This window comes from Rhipicephalus microplus, chromosome X (genome assembly GCF_043290135.1).
Source record: "Rhipicephalus microplus isolate Deutch F79 chromosome X, USDA_Rmic, whole genome shotgun sequence".
In the NCBI taxonomy this organism is placed as follows: Eukaryota; Metazoa; Arthropoda; class Arachnida; order Ixodida; family Ixodidae; genus Rhipicephalus; species Rhipicephalus microplus.
Window position 1 is genome coordinate 64,478,516 of NC_134710.1, and position 26,984 is coordinate 64,505,499.

Genomic DNA, 26,984 nt, shown 5'->3' on the forward strand with positions numbered 1-26,984 from the left:
TAGAATACTTGATTGCCACGCAGAATGTTTGGTTTTCATTCCTGCTGGGGCCCTGATATATATTCATTGCATTTATAGTGTCAACACTGACTTTTTCCTGGACATTTTCGAGTTAAAATTACCAATATTATTTCTTGCCATTCTTATGTAAACAAACTGTCAATCACCTGGGGCACATAACCGCATACCTGCCAGATGTGTGCCACACATCTGGAAGAAAGCGTTTGACGACATACGCCATGGGATTGTGGTATTATTCATGACCTGATGGGCAATCATATTCGTCAAACCATCTTACCCTCCCATACTAATTTGGTTTACCGAAAGCTAAGGGAGTGATCGCGAGAGCGACCAGCCGGCTAGATAGATAGATAGAGAGACCATTGAAGTCAATTTCTCCTTCTTAGTCAATTGAATGCTGCACGGTGGAAAATTTTTGTTATGATCTCATTTTCTTTAATGAAGTTTTTTCAGTGTTGTATGTGCAGACTCCTATCTTAGAACAGCTAAAGCATCTTGTGAAAATAGTCCGCTTGTCTGCATCCACTGTTGCTCATGATTCCATCCCCCCCCCCTCCCCACCTACAAATTTTAGATACCAGGCATACAACTGGCAGATGACTGTTTTTTCAACAGCAGCTTCCTACAACAATAGCGCTAAGAAAAATGACATACACTCCAGTGTTTTCAGTTTTACTACTTGATGTGGCTGCCAGCATACTACAGAAGAATGCCCACCAAGTCTTAGTGCTGCATGCTCAGTTCATTTCTACTTCTCACTACGTCTTAATACATGAAAATAATGTCTAATAACGATTCACTTCTGAAAGCTGTGTTGTCACATGCATTGACCTACAAGTGAAGGATGTGCTTTAATTTCATTGTACTTTACATACCTACAGATAGATGCAGAAGGTGCCTTCTCATTCACTGAAATGCTGATGTATCTTTTCTCAAATAGATTCATTGTTTTCCTCTCCTTGAAGAGTTCCCACTGCATCTGAATAGCACTGGGCTTGTTGAACCACAATCATGTCTAGCTGTTTCCAATCCAGCCCTTCCTTTACAGCTTGAAAAACTAAGAGCAAGACCATAAATTGTGCTCCAATCGTTACCATATTTCTTTGCCGCTTTACTCTTTTAGCTTATTAAATACAAAGCATTTTTTTAGCCAACTTCAGCGACTTTGACCATATTTATCTATCTAGCTGCCTAAGACTCTGAGCTCTCCTGGCCGTTTCAATAATGGTATCGATACAGAAATTGCTATGGCGTAACAGGACTGTATGACGAGCATAAGTGACTAGTCATAACATGAAAATCATTGCATGTATGTCATGAATGTCATGATTTACATTTCATGGTCTTGCTGCTCTTGCGGTGGTTTCGTTCACATGACATATTGCAGAACTTGTATGGTATGACATGACTGCATGGCGACATAAGTGACAGACCCTAACGAGGAAATCATGACATGCATGTTATGTAAAACACGACTACATGCTACGCTCATAGTGCTCTTTGGTCGTTTTGCTAGCTTCATACACACCAAATTTGGTGTATACGAGACATCAATAGATGATGAAGGTAAATGACTGGTGTAAACATGATAAACATGACATCATACAACACTCATGATGCAATCGTGGCCATTTCACTAGCTTCACATATAACAAATTTGGTAATTATGTGACATGAATAGACAATGAAAGTAAATGATACGTCCAAACATGATAATCACAATATGCATGTCATGTAAAACATCACTTCATGCTACGCTCATAGCGCACTCGCGGCCGTTTCGCTAGCTCCACATATACCAAATTTGGTATCACGTGACGTGAATAGCTGATGATGATAAATGACATGTCCAAACAATAATTGTAACATGGAAGTCATGTTCGATATAATTTATGTCCACTTCGTAATGTTTTTCTGAATTTAAGCAACATAACAACCTTCCTCATTCGTGTTTTGCATATAATCGATTCCCACTGTACGCAGGATCTGCCAATTTTTTTACATTAACGAACTCATTAGCCTATTGCTCATTTTCTGCATTCACACTTTAACATTTTAGACCCTAAGTGCATTATCTGGAATTACACATGTGTGCCTGGAAGCCACCAACAAAGTGGGTTCTAATAGGCCTGGCCTACCTTCAATGCTTAATCCACTATTTGTTTACTATGCTTCCAAATTACAGTTGCACCTTCACTTTTTTGCCTTCTTGCTAAATGAGCTCGTAGAAAAAATAACTTATGTATTTGATTCACAGTATGTACTAAAAATGTTTGTATCCTCCATTTCATACTTGTCAGCTTCATAATAGGATGTGACAGTATTGTGTGCCCTAAAATAAAGTGATATTCATACTCTGGTTTTCTCTATGGCTCCGTTGATGCCAGGGATGCATGCATAGTCCCTGTACAGCTCTAGCCATGTAGTACGAAACACACACATAAAAACTCTCTTTTTCAAGGTAGAGGTACATGTAGGAGGGAGTAGAGATTAAGTGACAAATTGCTCATGGGGTTCTTAGGGTGGATCCACCTCACTGAGCCTGTATTTCCATCCAGCTTCTGCCACTTTTGAACTACAATGAAGTTCTTACTAACTTGAGAAAGCAGAGTTATGTGTTTGTGTCAGCTTGGAAGCATATAAAAGCAGCAGAGACCAAGGTGAGAAGCAATATTACATCACCACCATCCTCAATATAATTATTTCTTTTTGTGATTCATTTCTCCAGTCATTCTTTAGCATGTGCCTATGTCAGGCAATCCTATGATGTAAAATAGTGCCAAAATGTTATATGTCAAGTTAGGGCTGTGCTTTCAAGGGCACATTAATTTAGCTGGTGTGCAGGCTGCATTCACTTTGGACTGGATTAAGTTGTGCCTTACTTTATGGGGAAGAAATTTATTAGCGCCATAAAGGAAAGGTGGATGAAAATGACAGACACAGCATATGTGTCTTTTGCCTTCTCTAAATTTCATCTACAGCGCTGTTTGATACCCTCCTGAAAAATCTATATTCAGTAGTACACCTGCAGTGTGGGCTGCCATGCACAGTCTGAACAAGTACTCCACAGAATCTGGAGAAGTCATTTATTTAACAATACGGGAGTATAGGTACCACATCTGGCATGTATGGGTTACATCATTGAAAAAAAAAAATGAGTATACAATACTTGCGAGAAAGTTAAAAGAATGTGAGAAATTCTAAAGTTGGATAGAAAGGACAAAGGTTTCCAGTGCTATATATACATTGGTGAGAAACTGTAGACACACCTTTCTAAGAGAAATGGATTCTCGGGAACTGCAGGGCTATAGGCACTTTAATTTGTACTGCGGATGATCTGAAAGTACGGTACGTCACATATCTCGGTTTACATATTGTGCATACACATCTGCACTTCACAACAAAAGTTGTTGCAATGAATTAAGCCAACAAAGTTCTCTGTAAATATTTGTTGCAGCTCCAGAAATACGGCTCGCCGTGGGTTTTCTCTTTGAACCCAGAAATATGTTACGTAAGTTGTAGATTCCCACTGCAAGAGAAGCAACTTGTACAAAGTAATTAACGGCATTTACGTTAATGTAATGCATAAACAAAGTCTGAACAGCTATATCTTCCAAGGCATACAGGCGATATCACTGCATAGTATATTATGAATTGATGTAGAGCCCACGTGAGCGCCACAACTGTAGTTTATAACAACCGAGTTCATTGTATAATTTTTATTATTGCTTTTGCTGCAAGAGCTGGGCACACTCATTTTTGGCCCTCGAGCACCATGGCCATACCAGACTCTTTAAAAAACCTCTACTAAATTGTTTTATAATACTTGCGCCCACGACACGAGTAGTCTGAACGCGAGCCTCCGCGATAACGACGCATATTTCAAGGGGTCCCAATCAGCCAACTCGTTGCATGGACTGGGGACTGTCACCACTTAATAAACATATTGTAGAGGGACTGGACGCATTGGCCGGCTAGTTTGTTTATCATACTTATAAGCGCAATAGCTCGAGGTAACCACGTCACATCACCACGAATTCAGTCTCTAAAGATAAGGCCGACTCTGATCTACAGGTGGAGTCAAAATTACACTGATTTGACCAGAGGTGAAAATGGTTGAAACGAAAGTATGTGCGTTACTTAGCCCTAAATTGTCCTGTTTCAATTCAGACGGAGTGCTGTACAACTATACCCGTATAAAAGCGCATGAAAATATCACTTTGATGCACACGAGGTGATAATGCTTATTGGCATGCTTATCAAGGGCCACATCACAGAGGTCTGACGATTTTGTCATATATAGTCAACTTTCGACTAGCACACCTTCGATCAATGCTCATGCATGCAGTTTGTTTAGAATTTCGCATCAGCCGCAGTCTAATGTGCGATTGTTTAGATTCTCTTCCACAACATACTTAATTGTCGTTAACGTCGGATGTCGTTAACGTCAAACAACGGATGTCGTTAACGTCAAACAACGTTGTGTCTTCGGCGTTTCATTGCCTGTCGTGATATGGTTTCATCCTGACGACATGCACAGTTTCCGTGCGATGCCGCCGCCGGGATGAAATATCCTGTCCCTCTGGCATAACTTCGTAGTTGAGCGAGCCGACGCGGCGGAGCACTCTGTACGGACCGAAATAGCGGCGAAGGAGTTTTTCTGACAGGCCACGTACAGGAATCGACATCCATACTCTGTCTCCTGGTGCGTACTGGACGTCCCTTCTTCACAGATTGTATCGTTGCGTGTCGGTTTTCTGCTGTTGGAGAATGCGATATCGTGCCAGCTGTCTGGCTTCTTCTGCTCTTTGTATAAAGTCGTGAACGTCATAGTAATTCTCGGGCGTCTCGTCAATGGGTAACATTGCATCTAAAGGTGTCGTTACCGTCCGGCCAAAAACAAGTTGGAATGACGTCATCCGTGTTGTCTCTTGCATCGCAGTGTTATAGGCGTATGTTGCATAGAGTAATATTTTATCCCAAGTACGGTGTTCTATATCAACGTACATTGACAACATATCAGCCAGCGTTCTGTTCAGTCGTTCCGTAAGACCATTCGCTTGAGGATGATATGCCGTCGTTTTCCTATGACTGGTGTGCGTCAGTTTCATAATACATTTCATCAGGTCGGCCGTAAATGCAGTTCCTCGGTCTGTGATCAACGCTTTTAGAGCTCCGTGCCGCAGTATGATGTGGGAGATGAAGAATTCGGCTACTTCAACGGCTGATCCTTTAACAAGAGTCGCTGTCTCAGCATATCTGGTTAAATAGTCGGTCGCAACTATTATCCACCGTTTTCCAGATGACGACGTAGGAAATGGGCCCAGTAAGTCCATTCCCACTTGTGTGAATGGAACTTCTGGTGGTTCTATCGGTTAAAGGAGACCTGCTGGTTTTAGCGGTGACGTTTTACGTCTTTGGCAGTCCCGGCAGGTTCTGACATAGTGTCGTACAGAGCTAAGCAACTTCGGCCAGTAGTATTTAGTGCGGATGCGTGCTAACGTTCTGCTTACTCCTAAGTGTCCAGCTGATGTATCGTCGTGGCAAGCCTCCAAAATCTCTGGTCGCAGAGGTGAAGGGACGATAAGCAGGAATGTCGCTGTATTGTTGTCAAAGTTCCTTTTATACAGGATGTTGTTTCGTAGGACGAACGCTGACAAGCCGCGGACAAAAGGTCGTGGAACATCGACAGATTGTCCTTGTAGGTACTTGATCAAAAGGAGTATCTCGGGGTCGGATCGCTGCTGATGTGCCATCTTTGATGGTGTCACAGCTCCCAAGAAAACAAAATCTTCACCATCCTCGGTAGAAGCAGAAGCAGCAGGTTGAATCATAGCACGTGACAAGCAGTCCGCATCACTGTGCTTGCGACCTGACTTGTACACAAGCATGATATCATACTCCTGTAATTGCAAGCTCCATCGTGCAAGCCGTCCACATGGGTCCTTGAGATTAGCCATCCACCATAGCGAATGATGGTCGCTTATAGCTCGAAAAGGCCTACCATATAAATATGGTCGAAACTTGCTGATAGCCCATACCACGGCAAGGCATTCTTTCTCTGTCGCTGAGTAGTTCACCTCAGCTTTCGAAAGAGTGCGACTGGCATACGCAATGACTCGTTCTTGTCCGTTTTGCCATTGGATGAGCACGGCCCCAAGACCTAAATTGCTTGCATCCGTGTGGATATCGGTTTCCGCTTCATCGTCAAAATCTGTCGGAACAGGATGGCTTTGAAGGCACTTTCGTAGTTCATTGAAGGCATCCTCTTGTTTGGCAAGCCATACGAAAGGCATTTCTTCTTTTGTCAGCCGCGTCAGTGGTTCAGCGATTCATGAAAAATTTTTAACGAACCGTCAATAATAGGTGCAGAGACCTAAAAATTGCCTAACAGCCTTTTTGTCTGTTGGCTTCGGAAATCTCGCTACGGCCTCAGTTTATGCAGGATCTGGGCGGACGCCTTCTGCACTGATGACATGGCCGAGAAAAAGGAACTCACGGAAGCCGAAATGACACTTCTGCGATTTTATCGTCAAGTCCGCTGATTTGATCGCAGTGAGCACGGCCCGAAGCCTTTCCAAATGTTGCTCGAAGGTAGCAGAGAAGGCTACAACATCGTCGAAATAAACCAGGCACGACTGCCATTTTAGACCACAAAGCACTGTGTCCATCATCCGTTGGAACGTGGCGGGTGTTGAACAAAGGCCAAAAGGGAGTACCTTGGACTCGTATAAACCGTCCGGTGTCACAAACGCTGTGTTTTCGCGATCTCTTTCGTCAACTTCTATCTGCCAATACCCACTTTTAAGATCCAATGAGGAAAAATACCTGACATTTCGCAGCCTATCCAGAGTGTCATCTATTCTTGGCAGAGGATAAACATCCCGTTTGGTGACGACATTCAGCTTCCGATAATCAACGCAGAAACGTAAGGTTTGGTCGTTTTTCTTCACAAGAACAGGTGACGCCCATGGACTTGATGAAGGCTGGATTACATCGTCTTTGAGCATTTCTTTAACCTGATTACCAATAGCTTATCTTTCTCTTGGTGACACTCGGTAGGGATGCTGGTTTATTGGCCTCACTGACTCGTCGACAATGATGCGATGTTTGGCAATAGGAGTGCGTCGAACCTCAGATGACAACGAGAAACATTCGGCGAATTTCTTTACAAGACCCTCTATTTGCTCTTTTTCGCTTGGTAGTAGGCCTGGCTCGATGTCGATGGCTGCAAGGACAGACTCCACGTCTTCGAAATCAGACCCATTGGTTTCGAAAGTGTGCAGCTCCGTAACCTGGACGAAATCATTCAGACTGGCGATGACGGTTCCTTTTGCAATGCCCTGCACCTCATTTCCAAAGTTTTTGAGTAGAACATTTGTACATCCGTCACGTAACTTAACAAGGCCTCGTGCCATGCAGATCCCTTTTTGGAGTAATAAGGCAGTGTTGTTGTCAGCAAATCCTTCGAACTCACTGAATGCTTTGTTGGTTACTGCGACAGATATGCTCGATCTTGGCGACACCATGACGCTATCATCTGCAATACAAAGGTCATATACGTTTTCTTTTGTTTCAAAGGTAGCAATTGCGCGCCTAGTCGAGAATAAGACGGAAGATTCTCGCAAGTTAATTACAGCGCCATTAGCTCGTAAGAAATTTATGCCGATTATCAAGTCTCTTGAGCATTCCGGCAGCACAATAAAACTGGCGACGTACGTGAAACCCCGTATTCCAATTCTTGCTGTGCGTATTCCAGTAGGGGCGATGAGATGCCCTTCTGATGTGCGAACTTGCGGTCCCTTCCAAAAAGTCAGCACTTTCTTCAGTATTTTAGAAAGTCCGCTACTCATCACTGAATAATCTGCACCCGTCTCTACCAGTCCGATGACTTCGTAGCCGTCAACGAACACACGTAAATCGGAAGCAACGTCACTATCGAAGCACTGGTTTCTGAATCAGTCGCCGTTCAGAGTCAGCAATGGAGGTGTTTCTGCATTAGCGTCGTCAGCGGCCTTGCCTCCACAGGTCACTGACTAATTTTCCTGACGCGGGCTTGGGAAATGATACCTTGGGGAGCTTTCTGAAGGTCGGGAGCTAGGCGATCTATACCTCCCCGTTGTCGTTGCACGAGGTTGGTGTCGTTGGAAGCCACTTGAGGTTCGACGACCTGACAGGTATTCTTCAATTTCGAAGGGACGTTCACCATTTCGTGGTCGAGGTGCATTAACAGGAAAACCACGTAGTCTTGCCTGGCGGTAGTGGCACGTTCGGTAAAGATGACCAGCCTCCCCACAGCGGTATCCTGTCGGGAGTGCGCCAGGCGTCGCTCTTCCTTAGTCTCCTCTCTAGCGTTGGCTGCAGGGTGCTCGGTGGCATCGGGTACTGCATAGGTGTAGCTGCCGTGACGTCCGCACGTCCTGGAGGTCCTCGTAGTATCACATCGGCATACGTCATTCTCGTCTTCTGTGTAATGGCGGCTCTGGCTGTGGGTTGCTCGAAGGTTCGCGTACCACCTGTCTGACCTCCTCACGGATCACATCGGCCAGAGACGAAAGCATTGGAGCGTTCTGGTCAAGACGCTGCTTCTGCAGCTCTTCTCGCACATCAAACCGCACCAGCTCGCGTAGTGCTTCCATGCCGTTACCGAAGACTGGTGGCAACATGTCCAAGGAAGTGACGATCGCATCCCAGTTGTATAACCTTGCTCGCTGTTGTAGCGTCCTTGCCATTGTAGTCGCCTCGGAACGAAACTCGGCGACAGTGCGCGGCGGGCTTCGAATTAGTCCGGCAAAGGGTTCTTGCTTCACGCCTCGCATCAGATAGCGCAGCTTCCTGTTTTCGCTCATATTTGAATCCGCTCGGCGGAATAGGCGAGACATGTCTTCCAGATACATGGCGACAGTTTCGTTATTTCGCTGATTTCTTGTCTGGAGTGCAGCTTCAGCTCTCTCTTTGCGGTCTGTGTTCGGGAAAGCAGCGAGCAGCTCCCGTTGAAAACCATCCCACGACCGGAAGGTAGCTTCGTGGTTTTCATACCAGGTTTGTGCGCTATCTTCCAGTGCGAAGTAAACACTTCCAAGTTTGCGCTCTTCCCCATATCCGTCAGCCTTTGCGATGCGTTCAAAGTGTTCCAAGCCAGTCCTCTGCGTCCTCGTAGCTTTCGCCGTGGAAAGGCTTTGGTAGCATTGGCTGGTTTACTACAATGTTGGCTGGAGTGACCTGAGCTGTCATGTCGGTTGCGTACCCGTTTACAGCCGTTGATGTTCCAAGGGAAGTCGATAAAGGTGAAAATTCAGGACCCTCACCACGTAGGCGTCAACTGCAGCGCTGATGAACAGGCGTCAGCTCGTTGGGTCGAAATCGCTATGGTTATGGAATGTGCTCCGTCACTCGAGAGGGGCCTGGCATCACACCCAGCACCTCCACCAGATTTGTAACGCACTCTGCAATGAACTTTTTTAATAGGCTAACGTAGGCAGGGCGAACTTGTGCCCGAGAATAATAACACAGCTAGATTGTCTCGAGAATTCACTTCTGCCTCTTCTACGTTCTTTTTTTCCAACACGGTTCGCGCGCAGCTGGATCCCGCAGGCTCGTGCGCCGCAAACCATCTAGAGGGCACAAGTATCGGCTAGCGCACGTAATTTGAAGTCACATTGTGTCAATATCAACACATGGAGAAGGGCCGATCGTATATGCACCCAAAACCAACGCAGCATTTGTTTGGCTTCACTGCAGGACAAAAATGTCACACAATGAAGCGTATTTGCTTCGCGGTAAAGCATGCTTGTTGTAAGCATACCGAGAGCGGCACTCCCTCATGTATACAACTAGTAAGAGCTTCTTGCGCAAGCTCCCACTAAGTTTCAACAGCGCGATTGAATGCGGATAGAAGAGAACGTGCACATACACCCACACAGAATAAGCATCTTTGGTGCACGATCATTGATTGAAGGTGTGCCTGTCAAAAAATCTAGCTATACATGTAACGGAAGATATTTGACCTTTTGGTTTACTCATGGCAAGCAGACTAAGAAGAATTAACACCTCGTGCGCATCAAATTAATATTCCCATGCACTTTTACAGGCATGAATTCACACACAAATGCACGGATTGTAACATGGCAATTCAGGGCTTAGTAACGCACATGTTTTCCTTTCCACCCGCTTCCAACTCTGGTCACAACGGCGCAATTTTCACTCGAACGAGTAGACCAGAGTCAACATTATCTCTAGAGACCATATTGGTGATGACATGGCGTGGATATATCTCAAGCTATTGCACATACACAGTGGTGGAAGTGGCTTTTGGCATTTCGGAGCAGCTTTCGGAGCAGGAAAAATGAAAGTTTGGAGCAAAAATTAGTGCGCTTGGAGCACAAAAATGTCCTGTTTGTAGCAAGCTAACTACTGTTTGGAGCAGTCTTACCGCAGCAGGTAGGTACCGATATGTGCATGGAACACGACAAATAAGTTTTATTTTAAAAATAATTGCATTTATTATTGATCATATATTGCACTTAACAAATTTTCCAACTAAAGTATGAACACATTTACTGAACACACAACATCTGCAGAATGCCTGCTATTTTTGCACTATCAGGTATCATTTTACAGTTATTACAATGCAATACTATCACAGAAAAGCTCTCACGTGAGTCTCTAAACAGAGTACTTCAGCTCTAAAAAAGAAGTAAACATCACAGTGACATTCACATGCAAACCTCATAACTGAGACTAGTCCTATAGGCGCGCACAGCTTTTCTTTTTCTTTGAATCTTCAAGCTTGATAAGACTGCTAGCAAGTTTTGCCTGACCCTCCTTGAGCAATGCTTGTCCACTTTCAATATCATCAAACTTCTTAGCCTTCATCCCTTTTGCAATAAGCAGTTCTGCATTGGCTAGCATCTTCTTAGCAGAATCGATATCCATCTGTATACTTCGCTGCTCATCCACTTTGCTTCCGACGGAGTCTTGGTGAAGCTTGGCTTTCTTGGCTGAGGGTTCACATTCTGCAGACACATGTTCCTGGTACTTTTTAAATGAGCCCTTTACCGCTTTGATCATATCCGGCTTTAGAGGAACGGCTGAGGCATCTTGGCCGTACTGGCTACAAAATGATTTAGTAGCACGCAATCCATTTACACTTGCAATTGAAAGGTTACTTCGCTCATGGAGAAGACGGCGATTTTCACTAAATACCCTTTCAACGTCAGCATTGCCATGCGCAAGCGACAGCATAGCTTTAACAAATTTCACTGTTCGGGGGTACTTGGGACCCCCGTCTTTTGACAAGAGGCTGAATATGTGTTGCCAAGCATCGTCGAGACGCTTGTGTGGATTAGAGGAAAACTCTTCTGTGGAGAGGAGCGTTAGTTCGTCCATCAGAGCAGACACTTTCTGCGGTGGTACCACTTCTGGCACTTGTTGTGCCAAATTCCTGAGTGCCACAATGGCGCTCTACTCCTTGACAGCACTTGGATGAATGCTCTTGAGATCTTTAAGCAGCTGATTGCCAAAGGGCAGCCTTGAAAGCAGATACTTCGCAACGTGAATGTAAAAGCTAGGTGCACCTATTCTAAACATCTTCTTCTCTTCAGGCGTGAAAGAATTAATGGAATTTTCAGTGTCTCCACCAATTTCAACTACCTGTTTCCAATTCGCAGAGCACTCTACATTAAGGAATTGAAGTTCCACTCCTGTGAAGTCTCTGTATGCACCGATCAGTAGCAAACGTCCCAGAATTCTTTTCACAAGCTTCACCATTTCTTCATACAATATATGGAGGAGTGGCTTCCGTCGTTGAAATAACGTCAATAACTCAACAAATACATCTGCGACATTTCGAAGAAAGATTGCCTTGGGAAGTAGATCCTTTTTCATTAGATTTTCCTTCAGACGCCTATAAATATTGCCACCCGCTCGACTTTTTTGTTGGGCACCCAGAACTGTTTCCTTGACAGCTTCATGTTGCTGGATAAATCGATCCAAAGCTGAACTCAGCGTCAGCCATCGCGAGCTCACATGCCGCAGAAGGACATTTTCAGGCAAGCCTAGGAATCTCTGTGTTGCCTTCAGCGTAGCACTTTGTACGGCTGAATTTTTGAAAAAGTGATATATGTCAAGCAACGTTGTTTCTACAGTATCACCAAATGCTTCGAGACCTTTTGCAAATGCATTATGCACCTTGTGCAAACTACATTCACCAATGTCCAGCAAAGCTGGATTCACATCTTCTTTCAAACGTTTTTTCAAACTTCGCATGACGTTGGGCCCGTCACTGTAAAAGCAGAGCATGTTCCTTGCAGGCAAATCTTGCAGGGCTTCTTTGACATGTGCCAGCAAGATTTCTGTTGTTGCAGAGCCCAAGTGATAAGAGCGCAAATGCTCAACAACAACACGCTTTGTGTATCAGAAAAATATCTGGCCATCACGTCCAGCTGCTGGCGGCGTTGCTCTGGGAGCGGTGTTTCGTCGATCTGAATTGTATAATATGTGTGTGGCCTGTTCAGTTCATCTGTGACTGCCTTCGTAAATATGGACCTAGGCCATCTGAAATTATGTATGATAGCTTCTTCCTACCACACTGGAACTCCTTGGCTATTTTAGAGTCTAAGTCTTTTAGAGTCTAAGTCTTTAGAGTCTAAGTCTTTGGCTATTTTAGAGTATAAAGGCGCCTCTCCGCAAACGGAAAGTCGGGCATGTTGCGCCTGATTACGTCCCACTACCCTCAGACGCTCGCGCTCAGTCCTGCCTGGTACAAGTGCGCACGACTGCTTACATATTAAGAGGCGCAATTCCGACCGACATCAAACCCCGCTGCGTTCTCGTTTGGCTTCTCCGTGCACACCGCTCCGCCGCAACCGATGTACTTTAAAGGTCAATTGCCCACTCGGATATTCGACTGATTTCAAGCTCTGGTGTTCCCTGCTTGGTGATGCGCTGCCACACTATAGCACAAAGAATAATTGAAATAGGTATCGCAAGGCGCGGTAATATCATTATACAATGCTATGATTATATAAAAATCTACGGCGACAGGGGCGCTGTTAATTTTCACAACCGCGTTTCATATGCTACCGACCAATTTTAAAAAATCCAAAATTCGATATATTATGAGTTCAGTCAGTACAGATAAACGCGATATGGCCCATATCAAGGTTACACGATATTAACTTCATGCGCACATCAATACATAACACGTGGCTGCTGATGCCGCACGGTCACTTCGTACGAACTACTGCCGCTACTGCGCTGAACCGTGCTGCGTGGAGGCAGTTACAAATCGCAAACAAACAATGTAAAATAATGAGCTGTGATCCCGCAATACAAGTCTCCACGAATAACTTGCTAATAAATGCACCTATTGGCACTCGTGCATTTTATATTTTTGTTCACGTCAGTTCAGAGCTAATAATGTGCGATATAAAAATAGGACTTATGTCGAACAAAGAAAAGACGAGCCCCTCAATAATTCCGGTACTTTTAGGGGCTACTGGTGTCACAGCAAGGAACATCCAAAGCAAATGCGCCCAAAAACAGCACGAAATGTGCGTCAAAAACGCGACAATAAACAGTAGGTTTAACAGCACAATAATATCAAGGGTTTTACAAAGAATAACAATCGGAGGCTCGAACACTTCAACTTTAACTTTTCAAGCATTATATCCACATCAGCCAACACAAAACAGGCGTCAACGACACATGTCACAGGCTTACCTACCGTTGTCAGAAAGGAAGAGGAGTTGGCTCTCGAAAGCGCCTCGTCCCAGAGTACATGTCACTCATCAACCCTTCATCATCCAATTACGTTCAACCCGGTAAGGGTCCCGCCCCTGGGAAGAGGACGGGTCTTATATTGTTTCGGTTGAACGGCCCTACCCGGACAAGGGTGCCGCCTCCGCACGACGCCCTGAGCACCGTGCGGACGCGACGTATCTCGCGGCCCCACGCCGCGAGATGGACGGTGCCTTTCATGACAAGGGGGCCACTCTTCAGTGCCGCTGACGAGGTCAGGGCCCACGGAGCTGTGGCCTCTCCATCGTGACCGGAGGTCGAAGACCCCCATGGTCCCCGCTCAAAGCGAGCGGTTGTGCCACGCCCCCGCGGCGCGCCGAAGACGATCGGCGCGCGCGAGGAACACGTGGCAAGCGTGTGCCCGCTGGCTGCCTGCCAGCGAGTGGTTTGAATTGCGCGCGCGTCGCAGCGGTCACGCGCGCAGCAGACCAGAAAACGCACGCCGGCGGCGGGGCTAGCGAAGGAAACGAGTTTAGCTCGGAGGGGGAAAGGATGCATGCGTTCTCTTCCTAGAAGAGAGGCGGGAGAGGAGGGGAGAGCGCCCGCGGAGGGGCGCGCTCTTTGAACGAAAACGCGTTCCCCCGGAGAAAAGAGGAGGAAGGCGCCGCCGAGCATAATGTAATGGAAAGGCTTACCTTTCCTCGTAAAAGCCATTTCGTTGCCTGCCGGAACCATGACCTACTACACTCCTGACCTGCCCAGAGAGCACCTCTTCCAGCGCCCACGTTCTAGTTCATACCTTCTGCCGCTAGGGCCGTCACCTACGAGCGGCGTGGCGCTAGGCAGCACCTGTTCGCTGTCGTCTGCTTCAGCCATCGCTGTGGCAGTGCAAATCGTTCTTATTGTGCATGAATTGTGTATGAATGTGTAAAATATGGCAAATAAAGCGATATGATTCCTCGTCAGAGTTGGCTGCATTCGTGTGGACGTTTGAAGCAGAAATAGAACCGTAAAAAAAGCACACAAAGGGTCACAGTGGCAAGCAGACGGGAACTTTTCTACAAATGAAGGAAAATTTATTATGAAAATATTTCTTGAATGAAAACGTAGTCCAACGAGATAAAAAAACTATTGTTAGGCATTCATTGTTCACACTGAATCACGATGGTTCCAGACGATACGCATACACAAATTGCAGAAGATACGCAGAAACACAGTAGGTCGTGTGCAGAAACTTGCAGACGGCAGATAGCTGCAGTAGTCAGCTCTAATAGTGGCCGCGTGCAGTTTTTTTTTTTTTTAGATGAGCTGACACCTCAAATGTAAGTATGGTGTATTGCTGCGTGCCATATTGCAAATCGGAACAAGGCAAACAAAGTAAAGTAAGTTTTCACGAGTTTCCTGCCACAGACATACGGGAAGAATGGATCGAGGCAATTGGAAGAAAAGGTGAGTCTTGTGTTTTTGAGAGTCGTTTCAATTCAGAACGAGTTGCAAGCTAGCAAGAAGCACCAGGGTGCTTTAGTAAACTTTATTTCCGTGTGTTATGCTAATTCACTGAGCTAAAAAACATGAAAGCTTTTTTAAAGTACCGCGGCTAATATGGCAGGCTCCACAAATAGTGCCAAGAAATTTAAATATAGCACACAAGAAAAAAGTAAATATACGAAATCTGTAAATTATGTAAAAATGCGTAGCGGTGGGTTGCGAGGGGTTCGAGCACCCTTCCCGAAGGCTGCCTCAACAAATGCCGCCGAAATCCATAAAAAAATTAATGATATGAAATATTTACGTGCTGCCTCCACAGTTTGTCTCTCTCTGTGTGTGTGTGTGTGTGTGTGTGTGTGTGTGTGTGTGTGTGTGTGTGTGTGTGTGTGTGTGTGTGTTTAGCGATGGACAACTCTTGAACACTGGGTGTCACTGAAGTTAGCGACCGAATTTGGTCAAATGTATTTCTCATCTCAAACCTCTATCTTCCCATACAGCTTTGTTCGTTTCTGTATAAGCTTACTTAAGGTAATTAGAAACGTTACGCCGGTAACGAAATGTGGCGATTAACTGTTCACTCTATATAGGGCTGGCAGGCGGTCGGGTATAATGACATAATTGAAGTCCTTCGTGCAATGAGCCCATCGGCTCTGTGAGGGTTAAGAGACCCAGCCGGTGAAACCGAAATGAGGAACCTGGAATAATCAGCGACAGATACTCTATTTATGTGCGTGCTGCATCTGAGATTACATCATGCATGACAAAGATTCGTTTTGGAGAATGCAAAAGAACAAAAACCACTGAAGTCATCGTCGTCAACGGCGGAGTCATTGTACAGGTTAGAGGTTTGCGCTCTAAACCAAGACCAAGGCGCTCAAGTGCGCCTCGGTTTCGGCTCTGTCGTATTGGGTCGCGCTTCGTTACTGAGCAGCCATTAGGAAATTCAGCTTTGTTATGAAACCTTGTATAGCCAATGAGCTCTTCGAATAAAGGGCTTCAAGTATGCCACTGGACTCGACCACGTACCATCACTAAACATCAATCGACGAATGTAGTCATCTAAAAAGACATTTACAAAGGCTGCGAGAAAATATGAAAATGCACTAAATGGGTATACAGGTACTTCCCCAGAATAAAATCGTGGCTATGCTTTTTCTTAACCTCCCCATTTGGCTTGTTACATTTTGGAAAAATTAATTACAAAAAAGGTGTTATGGACTGTTATTTTGCAATCTTGCTAGCCATGCGTATACGCCTTTACCTTTGATGAAGGTTCAGGAAAGCATCGCTGGGAGCCCAGCGACCGGTCGAAGGTATGCAGCCTGCATTTTACCGCTGAAGATTACAGAACAGTGACGAAAAGGAAGATGTTGAAGCCCACAGCCGTGCCTTCCTTATTTCCCGCTTCTCCTGATCCACGTGGGCAAGATCCAATGCCGCGGAAAAAGCGGCTAAAACGAACGCAGGGGGAAACAACGCTGGCACCCATACAAGTAAAAATACTGTAAGTAAAACTTGAAGTCTAACACAACAACGGATAAGAATAATGTTAGCAGTATTCCCTTATGCGTTTAGCGGGACAATATATCTGTCATGCTTCGCTATTTTTTCGGCTTAACAGGGGAACGTCCAACGCAGATTCTTCTCAAGAAGAGCGAGCATCAGCGGAGCCTGGGGAAGTATATAGTTCTGAAAACCCAATTGAAACTGCACAAGAGGCCGAGTGGTTGCATTTTCCATCAAGTCAGGACAACATGGAGGACTGTAGTTCAGTTATACAAGGGGAACACCAGAAGAGGCCAGTGCGGCGCTCCATGACGTCGCAAACGTCGATCGGTTTGAAGAAGATGCGCTCCCTGGTCGCGGCAACTAAGACGTTGCGGCGGAAGTGCAGCAGGCTGAAAGAAATGAACAGTAATTTGCATTCACAGCTAGAGAAGCTAAAGAAAGATTTTTTCGAGATGAAAGCCCTCGCCGAGGCGAATGGCGCTCTAACGCTGCAGGTACGCAGTTACGTCAGTGGACGAATGTTATATTAATCCTTTTATATTCGCACTTAATTTTAAATGACTCTGAACATAATAACAATTTAGGAGTAAGTCAATTCTATCAACATCACCCGTACTACGAGAGGACGTCCGGTGAGCGAAGGAATTCTCGAAACTATAAGAGATTGTAAAGGTGGCGATGCTACCCTTAAGTTCTCGCGCATCGGCTAGCAGTGACGTCATACTTTGACGGCCTCAGGTAATGTCTAAGACTGCTGTGTTAGTAGATGCAAGGTCTGAAGTAGCAAGTTTCAAAGAAATGTTCTCAGCCAATGCGGCCAAGTACACAAGGAGCGACGCAACATAAAGCGACGTGCACGTGTCGAAGATTGTTCGCCAAACTCAGAACATTAAACCTAGTCTTAATTTTTTCTGTTCTAATAGTCGTATGATCGGAACAGGAACGATAGAGAATTATCAGGTACTCATTTATCAGTCTATTAACTTAGTGTCCCTATACTTTTTTGTAAGAAACGTCAGAAAGGGGAGGATGGAAGCTTGCAGTAAAAAACCTGTGAACAGGGGTTGTTCCCATTCTTTAATCGCTGTTTACACACACACAAACACTGAAAATAATCATGAACCAACTCGCTTAATCAGTAGTTTTAGCAAAGTTGTTTCGAGGCGGCGTTTCGACAAGCAGGCTTGTTTTCTGAAAGACTGAAATACAATTATAGCCTTAAGGATGACAAGTCCGCTGTCATGATGTCTGCTCGAGAGAAACTCTGTTTATAGATTTTCTTCTTCATATAAATTTACGTGACATTTTAGTGTACGCCGATGCTGGCAATCTTTCTGGTCATACGAAGGTGTAGGCCTGACATAAGGACACGGAATAAAAGAAGGTTGGTGGGTAAGCGCGCACATGAGCAAGTGTTTAAGATACGAAGGTCGGTGTGTACCCCCTTGCGTGATTGGCGCACCCCGAGTTTATTCCTTTATCCTGCGAACAACGAGTTCAAATTTCTGTCGTCGCAAACAATTAGGGACATTGGACTGACAACTGGAAAGACAGTAATTTGCAAGCTGTGTTGTGTTGGTGCTATGGGCCGATCGGTTTATGCTCGTACAGGAAGCCACGCTTGACGCACATGTGATGTCTGCCTTATAAACTTGAGCGAGCAGCATTGCATTCAAAAAGGAAGGAATGGTTTGGAAAGTGTAAGTGAACAGTTTCCGCTAGTCCGTATGTGTGAGTCGGTGGCCGGTTACTGAACATGACGCAAGTCTGAAGTTGCGCAATTCATTAATGTAGCATAGCTGCAATTGAATGTCCACGTGGTGACATGAAACATCTATTATTGTCTTAAGAGTAAACGCATATCTTTTCTCGCGATTATGAATTGTTGAATAAGGAATGATGCCAAATGCAAGGTTTCGACAATCAGGTGCACTATTCTTTGTCAGGACAGCAACAGCCTCCTTTAGTAGCGTGTGTGTGAACGTTTGCTCACTCTCCCACAACATCTAAACTTGTCTTGACAAGGGCAAGTCCAGTACGTAAATGTCGAATTGTTGGATGCGCCGGCATTCCCTGCTCTACGATGTTTCAGCGGGTCAAGCTTCCATTCTCCCCTGCACTTCCGCTTTCTTCCAGTATGTTATCTTGCGCGTGATTTACGCATTTCAACTGCCCTTTCATCATCAGGAAATGCTGGACGAGAACGACAAGAAGGCTGAATTTTTGAAGGAGCAATTGCAATGCCTGCGTGAGAAAAATCACCGTTGGAAAGAGGTGACCATCAGGCAGGCCATAATGTGGCAAGCTAAATCACCCTGCGGGTACGAAATGTTGCGGAGGTCTGGGTGCCTCACCCTTCCAAGTCGCATGACACTGAAGCGTTACATTGGCTACTGTACTGGAGCAGTTGTTTCGTCGCTAATGAAGCAAAGGCTGCACACGGAAAGCACACACTTGTCCGAACGGGTACGTTACTTCGATCAGAATTATTTACAATATGCACGCGAATAACGAAGGAAGCAGCGCACGCGGCAGTGTTTGACTGATCAAAATACATGCTAGTATAGCCGAATGAAAAGTGATTTAAAGTGAATAAACAGGGACCAGACCTGTGGCAAGGATTACTCGAACGTAAGATGTATTGTTTAAGAGTATACGGCAGTGCGCTATGTTTGCTCTAAACCCTAATCATTTCTGTTAAATTATGGGTCATGTACGGAACAACAAAGAAGGTTATTTATATAATTAACTGTCTCCGCCGATATATAACGCATGTCTGTTAACAGTGAATTCCCCCCCCCCCCCATTTTTTTTGTTAGGAAAAAATGGGCTCTTTGATTGTGGATGAAATGTCTTTAAAGCAAGCACTGACGTACGAAAAAAAAGGAGACAAAGTCCATGGCCTAGTCGAAATGGGAGGCCTAGAAAAAGAAGTGGGCATTCAGAACGAGCTGGCCACACACCTTCTCGCCTTTGTATTTGTAGGCTTATCAACGCACTACACGTAAGTGAATCATCACTTTGTCTATCACTATACGTTTCGCTGTGACTGAAAGACTAACCCCACCTATAGATATAAAAAGAAAACGTTGTCTTTAATTAACCAATGATGTGCTATTCCGCGACCAGGGCTGAAAGTCTGGGGAGGGGCAGGGGGAGTCGTCTTCTATTTTTTAAGGAGGGCTCCCCCCCCCCTTTCCCCCGGCAAGTCAACTTTAGCATTGTGCACTTATTTGACAAGCACTCGCGATGAGCAATTGGCTCTCCTCCTCTCTCCAACGGAGTGAGATTTTAAGCCCAGCTGACACCGACGCTACAGAATACTGCTAATTTTTATCTTTTTCAGGCTACCCGTGGGATATTATTTCACGCAGTCAGTAAAAGGAGACCACCTGCATCAACTAACACTTGAAGTAATTAAGTCCATCGAAGAAGCAGGATTCCAAGTGGTCCGACTTGTAGCTGACAACCACGCTTCGAACAAAAAGATGTTCACCATGTTAGGGAATGGTCGTATGATGCCAGTTGTGCCGTAAGTTGCTAAGTATATATTTTTGCTCTCAGCTCGCATTAAGCTGTGCGCAATGCCTAGTGTAAATATTTTTTTATATGTATTCGCAGTGTGCCCTCAATGTATGCATGGATCGAATCCCAGCTGCGGCTGCTGCTTTTCCGATGGAGGCGGAAATGTTGTAGGCCCGCGTTCTCAGATTTGGGTGCACGTTAAAGAACCCCAGGTGGTCGAAATTTCCGGAGCCCTCCACTACGGCGTCTCTCAAAATCATATGGTGGTTTTGGGACGTTAAACCCCACATATCTATCAATCAATGTATGCACGCGCATGCATGCCGTGTTTGAGTGAAAAAAAAAACAAAAGACTTGGTCGCACAAAAAAAAAAGCCTGTATCAGCATCAGAGCCCCCCCCCCCCCCCCCCCCTTCTTTTTTTTTAATCAGCGCTGCCATATAAGAAAGCCGTGTCCATAACAAGATTGCTATCAACAGTACAATCGCTGTAAATAGCCCGTCTTTACAAATCAATTGACGTTACGCGTTTGCGTAATGTATGCGCACCTGCATGCGACTGTATGAATGGGTGAGTATACTTAAAGTTTCGGAAGATTTAAGGTGTAGGTAATCTCAATAAAACACACACACAGACCTGCAGGATCATGGCATGAGTGGAGAAATTTTATAATAAGGTAATAATTAACAACGCACACGTCCTTCGAATGGCTAACATTTACATTACTTTGGTAAAAAACAGAAAACCGTATATGCAACTAATTATTCACACCGCAAACGCCGCCTTTCTCCAATTTATTTATTCATTTTTTTTTGTTGTTGTTGCAGACATCCAATGGATATGAATCGGAGGCTCTTCCTTTCTTTTGACCACTGCCACATCCTGAAAAATCTCCGCAACCAGATGTTGTCCACCAAACGCGTTCTGTTCAACAATGGGCATTACTACAGCCCCACGTATTTGAGAAAGTTGCTGGACATAACAGAAAAACAGTCGTCGTTCAAGCTTGTTCGGAACCTTACGCAGAAGCACGTTTACCCGACGAACTTCGAGAAATTAAGCGTGAAGAGGGCCGTTGAAGTGTTCTCTCCACAGGCATGTATAAGAAAAGGTGTAAACCCATTTAGCGTTAGTGTCACACACTCCCAGATTCTCTGTATTCCTTGTAGACATCACAATGCGTGACGCACACAGGTCATGCAGGAAATGCCTTTTCGTTAGCTGTAAATTATGTATGCTTCCTGCAACCTGTATTACACAAAAAAATACATCTAATTGAGCTAGAATCATGCTCGCAGTTTTCTATCAGTAGTGACGTTTATACTTCTCAAATTCTTTGGCGCGCTCGGGCAAACTTTTATGCGCTAATATTACGCCACAACTCATTTTACATCATATTACGTCAAGTGAATGTTCATGCAGAAGCAGAAAAAATTTTGCAGCTTTTCGTTCAAATGAAGCAGTACAAAAACTGCCTTTTAATAGTAATTCACCGCAAACGATACGTGAATATTCATGTTAGTTTCTGGTTTATTTGTTTGTAGAACCCAAACGGAAGCAAATGGTGAAAATGTAATTCAATACGTATATAACTGCTAACATATTTATCAGTATGGTCACATAAAAACATGCACATGAGCTGCTGCTACTGCTGCTGCTAACAGCGCATGGTTATCTGAACATACAATTTCCCTTTCTTAACGAATGTACCTGCGCGTATTGCTTACCACACAATAATTACGTATCATTAGAGCTTCTATAAATATATGTTCACTAACACAAACTCACTTAAAAGTGCACGTTATTGATGACTGCAGTGCCACTTGTAACTCGTCTCACTTGCTGTATACGAACGTCCAAGCTTAGAAACCTCTCTCTAAATAATTCCGATCATTTTTAATATGTCGCGTCTCCTTGGTTTCTAGGTGACATCGGCCTTACGATACCTCTTACAATACGGCCGCAGATTTGGCATTTTCGGGTTTGAAGACTGCCTGCCAACCATCGAGCTGATGGAAATGATATTTAAATGGTTCACCATACACAACATAAGAAATACAACCTTCCACGTAGTAAGCCGGGACCAAAACAGGATGCCGTTCAGTTCCCCAGATGATGACAGGTACATTCCATTTATCCCGCTAGGTTTCATATTTTCTACAATAAACTGCTTTATTTTCAGGTTGATATGGCTGGAGCAGGAATTTCTGCCCTTTTTCGCAGCATGGAAAGCCGCGGCACCACATAAGAGGGCATTCATATCTCTTGAAACATACGAAGCTCTCCAACTGACCACAATGTCCACAGTACAGTGCACACAATTTCTCATCCGTTCAGGTTTCCTATACGTGTTGACTGCCAAATTCTCCAGTGACCCTGTCGAAGCACTTTTTTCCACCATCAGACAGCTTCAAGGAAGCAACGATCAGACAGACGCCCGTGCTGCGCTTTCATCACTGCAGAAAGTCCTCGTGATGGGAATGATGCACTCATCACCAAGCGGCAGTACAGAGCAAACAACGTCTCCTCTTGGATCGCCCAGTGCAAGGCAGGCGTCGTGCTCCACAGCAGTAAAGCAAGCCGGACAACCTCTGGAAATGCACTCGCTAGTAAACCAGAATCAAGGGTCGTCAGGCGAGTGCGCGGCATCGACATCTGCTACTATAACCCAGACGATGCGGCCACATCTAGAAGCCCTGCAGACTTGCCGTGGTGCGCTTTTCATATCTCGTTGATTCCGTGTAATGGAATGATTTACATTATTTAAAAATTATTACACACCGTCCAACAATTCCCCACTATACGATATTATGCATATATTATAAACTCTGCGCTGCTTACTGTGTTACATGCAAGCCGCGTGAGGCAGCGTTTGCGTCAGTGCACGATGTAGATGAAAACATGCTTCTCAATCAGTTATACTGTGTATGTATGTAACGATAAGTCCATGGTACAAGCAGGTACTATGGCTTACATTTAAAAATATAACATGCTTTCACCAGGCGCCCACACAACTCGACTAACCGACGTCCCTTTCCCGCAATCGGGGAAGAAATTTTCGGCGGTTTTGAATCGCTGTCATAACTGGCACACAGATGATGGCATGGCTCGTTTGCGTTCGCCTTACTCTCTTGAGATGCTGTCCCTTCCTAATCCCGTCGTCTTTCTCTTGCTTCTTCTCCTAGATTTTTTTTTATTTTTAAACGTTTCTCCCTCAGTTTTTTTTATGTTGTTGTTTATACTATTCTCCGGACTTCTTCCCTCCTGTCGTGACAAGCTATAAATCGACGCGGAAAATGTGTAAATATTATTATACCTTGAAAAAGACGGGGCTCTCCCGACGCAAACGTCGGCTGAATGAACAGTTATCTTGATGATATGTGGGGTTTAACGTTCCAAAACCACCATATTATTATGAGAGACACCGTAGTGAAGGGCTCCAGAAATTTCGACCACCTGGGGTTCTTTAACGTGCGCCCAAATCTGAGAACGCGGGCCTACGGCATTTTCACCTCCATCGAAAGTGCAGCCGCCGAAGCCGGGATTCGGTCCCGCGACCTGCGGGTCAGCAGCCGAGTACCTTAGCCACTAGACCACCGCGGTGGGGCAACAGTTGTTATCTGAAAGCGCATTAACATCCATATATATATATATATATATATATATATATATATATATATATATATATATATATATATATATATATATATATATATATATATATATATATATATACATATATATATATATATATATATATATATATATATATATATATTTCTCATATTTTGTATACGGACACGTGTCGGTTTAATCATGCATGCTTATCTATATACTGATAAAATTCTTGCACACTTTTCATTTCTACCTTCCCACAGGTGCCCCACAGCCAGGCATAAGGGCCAGCACGCTTGGCCTTATAGCGGGCTTCCTGGTGAAAGCAGCTGAGGATTGCATTACTTGCGACGACTGCATCGGCAAAATCAAGGCTCCCAGCTCATCTGGACCAGCTACTGCTGTGATATTTAATTTAGACAGGGGAGGGCTTTCATACCCAACGATCTCATTTCTTTCCTTTGTGAGCACTCTAGAAAGGGCCGCGGAAGCATTTGCGCCATTGGCCATTTCCAAAAAGAGGCCGATGGCACTTTTTGTGCAAACTGTGCTACCTGCAGTGGCCTTGAACCCTCTTTTCAGCCATAAAGGCGCTACTAGCGAGCACCGAGAAGCCATGGCGCGGCTAGTGTTGCAAAAATTTAGCCGTCCTTTCTTCTCAAACTACGTGCGGGACAAAACAGCCAAAGAAGGAAAGAGAAAGAGAATAGCCGAAAAGCCAAAATCTCGCAAGATTTTAAAAGTTTAGTTGCATGCCTCCATTGTATCATGTACGCGCCCAGAACCTTGCTAGCACATTTTATTGAACTATGACCCAAATGCACGCAGCTCTGTACGCGTACATATGTTTTTCTTTATTGCAGACACAAGCCGTCACTGTGTGCCAGCAAGTAGGATATTCTTCGAAAGTGCAGAAACTTTGTTTGAAACATCAGCTTTAACTGGCATATTGTGGCACGCATAAGTAAAGCGACAAATGTGTTTTGTTTCATTTTGAAGTGCTGTAACATTGCTCGAATCACACGCATACACTCGCCAAATTCTTTTAGCAGAAACCTTGATATCACTTTGAGGGATCTGCTTTTCATTGACAAACGAGTATAATGGCACATTTTCAGCATGTGTACGCGCCCCAACTGCGGGTGTCGCCCTTGGGCGCTATCAATCAAACATAACCACTAGTACAACAAAGGCGGTACTATTCCGCCCTAAAAATAAGTCTGTTAATGAAAACATACATTTCAAGTATGGCGATACTATTATTGAGTTAGTAAATTGTATAAAAATTCTTGGAGTTACATTTTCGAGCAATATGCTTTGAAACGATCGCATTTACAGTGTGCTGGGTCAGTTATCTCGCGTAGAGGGCACGGTGTACAGTGGCAAAACTGTTCTACTATACAAGGTAAAATTCTTACTTTATAAATGACTGTTCTGTTGGCATCTTGCTTATTGTTTCTTGGTATGAAGGACTACGACTAACACGCGCTTACAAAAACTGTACCTGATGCAAAAGACGTATATTAGAATAATTTTTTACTGGTCGTATGATGCTCGCAGAAGTGAATTGTTTCAACAGGCTGGAATACCACCCCTACATCGTCTCTACGATTTTAAGTTAGCATTGGTGGTCAGGCGTCAATTTCAAGAAAGTCGACATTATTTGTACGACCTCTCGAAACTGCAGCCAAATAATTTGTTCGAAACATGACATAAAGAAACATGGAAAATAAAAACTTCGAGAACAAACTACTCCACAGATAGGTTGTTCTACACAGTTTCTACGTTAATTGATAAATATGTGAAAGCTGGCATAGATTTCTTACTCTGTACCCGAACTCAATTGCACGATATACACATGTATAGTTTTCAAGATTTCTTTGCAGTTGCTACATTGTTATCATGGTTGCTATTTTTATTTTTAGAATTTGAACTTGATATTTTTGTAATTGTTGCTTAGATAACATTGCTAACTGTTTGCCAGTGCTGTCGTGCTAAAGGCGTCTGTGGGCCTATGTCAAGCTGCCTCTTTCGAAGAGCAGCTTTTACCTGCCGCTGTCCTTCATCAAACTATTGATGAAAAATAAAACATTATTATTATTATTATTATTATTATTATTATTATTATTATTATTATTATTATTAACTATGCTCGACAAGATGATGATAATGATGACGATAAAAACTTTATTGGGGTCGCAATGTGTTGCCCTCGATAGGCACATCACTGCCTTTACCATATCGTCTCATCGCACGGACATATAAAATCATAGAAACGCGCATCGGCCAGCGCTCCCCGTTCCAGCAGACAAACTCCCGTAGCGAAATTTGACGCACAATTTTTGTTGTGTAGGTCACAGTAAGAGTTAAAGCTTCAATTCCTGTGTCTCTCCTTGATATGCGTCCGTGGGCGTATGTGCATTATTCTCTTCTATCAATTGACTACAAGTGTAACACCTGTCCAGGGCGAGTGTCCAAGGTAAGTGCTCAACAGGGGCACTGCGTTTCACCTGACGCGTCCTAAACAACCTAAAATCAGTTTGATATTCTATTACCAATGAGTACATTATTAGTCAAAAGCTTTATGAATACTAAATTGAAGTTTTTTTAGGCTGGAATGGCAAAAACAACCATGCAGCAAGACATTTCTACGCAAATATACAGCTTTAGAAGTCAATCAACCAGTATAGCCTAACTACTAAAATGTAACACATAGCACACGTTAGCCTTTTCAGCAAAAAACAATCACACGTATAGGCAGTTTGTCACAGAAGCAGACGCATGGTATCAGTCCGTCGCCCTCCTGCCGGCCGCACAGTAGCAGACGAACAGGTTATAGGTAGCGCCACCTACGGCGAGCGATTGAACGAGAGCGGGGACACGCGCTCCCATAGGAACCCCGCTATCTGAACAGGTCAGGAGTGTAGTAGGTCATGGCCGGAACGGCCAATGCGCCCAGCACGTGTGACTGGTGCGACGTTCTCTGGCCACTAGCCAACGCTTCGCACACGACTAGCAGTGGCTGAAGATAGGCTTGGCTTGGCTGCTTTTCCGGCCCTGTTTCGGTTTCGGAACCATTGGCCGTG

At 44.4% G+C, this 26,984-nt stretch overlaps 1 protein-coding gene across 4 annotated transcripts in view; it reads left to right on the forward strand.

Annotated features, from left to right (window-relative positions):
- LOC119176713 (mortality factor 4-like protein 1) overlaps positions 1-26,984 on the forward strand; it is a 66,209-nt gene that overhangs the window by 37,216 nt on the left and 2,009 nt on the right. For 2 of the 4 annotated variants that reach the window (XR_012886788.1, XM_075876992.1), the window contains exon 14: positions 596-2,375. The exons of the other annotated variants lie outside the window; for them this stretch is intronic. The gene's annotated coding sequence lies outside the window, so the exon portion shown is untranslated. Of the gene's footprint in view, positions 1-595; positions 2,376-26,984 lie in introns of those variants that run through there. 4 annotated transcript variants of the gene reach the window in all.